Source organism: Poecilia formosa, unplaced genomic scaffold, assembly GCF_000485575.1.
Source record: "Poecilia formosa unplaced genomic scaffold, Poecilia_formosa-5.1.2 Scaffold908, whole genome shotgun sequence".
Taxonomy (NCBI): Eukaryota; Metazoa; Chordata; class Actinopteri; order Cyprinodontiformes; family Poeciliidae; genus Poecilia; species Poecilia formosa.
The window spans coordinates 61,812-66,414 of NW_006800847.1; the positions used below are offsets into that span (position 1 = coordinate 61,812).

A 4,603-nucleotide genomic window follows, 5' to 3' on the forward strand; every position below is an offset into this window, starting at 1 on the left:
CTCTGTTGTCGGACTTCTGTAAACATCATGGATTGTCCATAACAAACAACATGTTCAAGCATCAGGATGTCTATATATGCTCTTGGCACCAGGATGCCCTAGGTTGCAGTTTGATGCTCTGTCTCATCTGATCTGCCACAGGTATTGGACACTGGCTCTGATGGTGGAGGAGGATGCCGGTCAGACCTGGCAGGGCCAAATGTATTGTGACGGTCTGCTGGGAACATCTGGCAGAGTCTCCTGTGAGACGGAGCTTTAAATTCCACCTCCAGGAGTGCTTTCACCATGTTCCAGCAGATGCGGGACTGATTACCTGGAAACTCCCTACTGACAAATTCAGAAAAAATATAAGAACTTTCGTAAATTCTCCAAAGTGTTCTTCAGTTAAAGTTGTTTATCTTAATCGTCAGTTTCAAGATTAAGTACAACTATTAATTACCTTTAATCTTGTATAAAACAATAGACCAAAAAGAGCTAATGCTTTGGCCCTACTTTTTCTTCATTATATAATCTCTTTTACTTAAGAACACGTAGCATAAAAAAACATCTTTTTTTACAAACATTAAAAGCAGACATATTAAAACTGACATTTCAAAAGGGTTAGCTCTGACGACAATGGTACAACACTAGAATAACTGACACAATTAAAGTTTCAGATAATAAAAAGCCGTAGCACTATCCCTCCTTTTATCATTACAACAAATCTGTAAACTGCGTGTGCGTTGTTCGTGATGTTATCTGTACCTGTTGAAATGCTCTTCTTATCCACACATTAGTAAAGACTTCTTTTTTCTTGAGTCACACTGGAGGTTAGGGGTTTAGTTTGATGCTGGTCTGAAACACCGGCGACAGAAAGTAAAAAAGTAAAAACAAGGAGAGGGAGTGTGAGAGAGAGATAGGCGTGTCCACCTGCTGGATTTTGTGAAAGCATTTTTACCTGTTTTACTGGTCTTACTGCTTTGGGAGACAGCTGGGTAGGTGCATATGTGTGTGTGTGTGTGTGTAAGAGAGAGAAAGAGAAATAGTACAAAAGTATGGAATTTGCTCATTTGTAAGATTAGAAGGGATCTTCATTTCAGAAGAAATGCTTATTTCTGCCACATTTGAACTGAATTAACATCCTTCCACATATTAAAACATTAGAACTGGGCATTGCAATGATGGAGGACCGATGAGGGGGACCCATATACGGAGGCCTCAGACCTCCACAAGGTCGTCACAAGCTCAAGTGCCACATGTTTTCCCTCTCTCTCACAATCCACTTTCCTGTCATGTCAAACAAAGGCCAGTAGAGTGAAAAAAGTCTTTAAAACTTATTAGAACAGATTGATACGTATAAAACTACATTTTCAATATAGTAAATTTAGATTTTTTTTGTAGAATGCAATTCTGTCTTTTTTTCATATTTTCATGCATTAACTTGTATACAGAATATAGTGAGAGTTAGTGCTGTAGACTCAGAGTGAGCCATGTTTTTTTTTTCTAAAAGATGAGACGCAAAGCACACGTAAGGAATAAAGCTTAACAAAAGAAAAATGCAGAGAATAATTTGACTTTTCTTAGTTTGCTTTTCTTGTCTGGATTAGTAGAGTGAGCCAGTTAGGATTTAGGACAGAAGATAATTATTCCACTGGCCACCTATTTTCTTGCTATCTTTAGTGTCCCCCAGACTTCACAGCTTAAGGTGGATTACTTTACTCTGCTCCAGAACACACAAGGTAGCTAAAAGAAGTCAGACTTTTGTGTCACAAATCCCCCAAATTTTTAATGAAATCCTTTCTATTTCCATTTTAGAGAACAGAGTCTTTTGTTGTCATCTTTCACAATTTCACACATGCTTTACTTTGATCTTTTAGTCACTATACCAAATTTGTAATTTATAGCAAACCATCAGTCAATTATTTTTCTGGACCAATTTAAATATCCTCAATGGACACAGTGCCCTCCTAAAGCACTGCACGGTGTATAATTATTAAATTTACATTCAGTTTCCCTTTGGGATCAATAAAGTATTTTTGAATTTGATTTGAATTTTGAAATGTTTTTGCTCGAAGGTGTGGACATTCTAGTCTCCTGTTTGCTAACTTCATATCGGCTTCATAAAGAAGGGCTGCAATAGACCCAGAAACGTCAGTTCAATTCCCATCTTGGCCTTGTTTCCATGTAAAACATTATTGGATTACAATATATTTTTTCTGCCTTCATTTATTGCTGAGAGCTAACATGTCTGTCTGGTTCTCTCATTTTATGTATTGATTGAATTCTTTGTTATGTATAATCATATTTAATAAATGAGAATATACATATACAATTTATGTAATTCACGAACAGATAGGTTGAGAAATTTAGATTTCAAATGTAGTTACAATTAGTCTTCTTGCTAAGTTTAAAAAGAAGGATAATGAGCACAAACAATCATATCAAGGAAAATGAACAGACTCTTTAATACAAAATTAAATAAAATATTATTGTACACTTTTTTTTGTTTTTGTTTTTACAGAAAGTGTTCACCCTTATCACATCAGGTAGTGCAGTGGTCCCCAACCTGTTTATTACTTTGGACCGGTCAAGACTTGGAAATTTTGTTGCGGCCCCGGCGGGGGTAGGGGGGACCGTCAGATAAGGCTTCTGCATGTCTGTGTTCCCGCTAAAGCCTGAATATACCCAATTTGGGTTGTCTTGGCCTTTTTATCGCAGCCTGTGGGGTTTTCCCTGACTGGGAAGAGAATACAACCTGTTGAATGTGACAGGTAGCCAATCAGAAAGCACGGTGGCGTGAGAACGGAGGGGAATCCTAAACAGCTGACATATCGTGAAAGTGAGAGTCCGGTGGATATCGGAGATATGTGGAAATGTTTATTATTATATGTAAAGGTCATTATTATATATGTTTATTATGTTTATTCAGTTAAAATGTTAACTATGAAAAAACATAACTCGCCTCCAAATCATAGTGCAGCAAATAGAGCAGCTGCTCCCGTCGTCTTTTATCCACCGCTTTTTCTTTTTGTTTCTTTTATCTCTTAAAATGACTCCACAAACTATCACTATTGCTTTTACATCGTCATCCGTGTTTGGTTATTCTAAATTCCCGTATGCTATGTTNTCACGAACAGATAGGTTGAGAAATTTAGATTTCAAATGTAGTTACAATTAGTCTTCTTGCTAAGTTCAAAAAGAAGGATAATGAGCACAAACAATTATATCAAGGAAAATGAACAGACTGTTTAATACAAAATTAAATAAAATATTATTGTACACTTTTTTTTGTTTTTACAGAAAGTGTTCACCCTTATCACATCAGGTAGTGCAGTGGTCCCCAACCTGTTTATTACTTTGGACCAGTCAAGACTTGGAAATTTTGTTGCGGCCCCGGCGGGACCGTCAGATAAGGCTTTGCATGTTGGTGTTCCCGCTAAAGCCTGAATATACCCAATTTGGGTTGTCTTGGCCCTTTTATCGCAACCTGTGGGGTTTTCCCTGACTGGGAACGAGAATACAACCTGTTGAATGAGACAGGTAGCCAATCAGAAAGCGCGGTGACGTAAGAACAGAGGGGAATCCTAAACAGCTGAGAGTCTGGTGGATATCGGAGATATGTGGAAATGTTTATTATTATATGTAAAGGTCATTATTATATATGTTTATTTAGTTAAAATGTTAACTATGAAAAAACAGTCACCTCCAAATCATAGTGCAGCAAATAGAGCGGCTGCTCCTGTTGTCTTTTATCCACCGTCTTTATGTTATGTCTTTTATCTCTTAAAATGACTCCACAAACTATCACTATTGTTTCTACATCGTCATCCATGTTTGGTTATTCTAAATTCCTGCTATGTTGGGGGTTTTACTGGATTATCCTCTGGAATCGGTTCGTGTTGCTCCTGCCTTGTAGCTGAACACGAACCGATTGAACCTGTTGTATTTTTATCAGCTCTGTGGTCACAGAGGTTTGGAGAATCGGCCGACAATTCTTAAATCTTGCCGTCTAAACCAGACTTAAGACTCACAAGCTCTACTCATCTCCTCTCGACCACTGCCCAAACGCTCTCTGACTCTGGTCGCTATGGTAACATTTACATATCCCTTCAAAATAAGATACAGATGCACCACAAAAACGAACATTTTACTTTCGTAAAAATTTTAACTCATGATAACGACTAACAGGAGCCCTGAGCTTGTTTCTCTGCAACGAGACGGTTCCATCTGGGAGTGATGGAGACAATGACACCTGAAGTGTTGCTTATATCCACAGCCTGCTTGGTCTCTACGTGGTGAAGCAGTTTGAAGCTTCATTGCCTCATTAGCAGCCGGTCGCCGCATGTTACACAGAGTGGACCTGTAATGTGGGACTAATATTACAAGCCCACAGAGGTAGTCTGTTTTCTTTTAGTCCAGATTTTTTTATTGTTCAGTTCTTTTCTTTAGTTCAGTATTCGAAATTTAAGTCAGTCAGTCAAGTTTTTGTCAAGTTCAATGGCCATGTGTTTCCTTGGATCCAAAATCTTATCTTAATCCAGTGCAAGGCAGGCAGCAGATCCAGGTCTTGGGTTGAAACCTGGAGCTCAGCGCATCCAATCCAGGCCTGCGGTGGTGTGCAGCT

At 38.4% G+C, this 4,603-nt stretch overlaps 1 protein-coding gene across 1 annotated transcript in view; it reads right to left on the reverse strand.

Moving 5' to 3' along the window:
* dtx3la (deltex E3 ubiquitin ligase 3L a) overlaps positions 1-900 on the reverse strand; it is a 17,299-nt gene extending 16,399 nt beyond the window's left edge. The window contains exon 1 of the mRNA XM_007543793.2: positions 745-900. The gene's annotated coding sequence lies outside the window, so the exon portion shown is untranslated. The remainder of the gene's footprint in view (positions 1-744) is intronic.
* Positions 901-4,603: the final 3,703 nt, after the last annotated feature.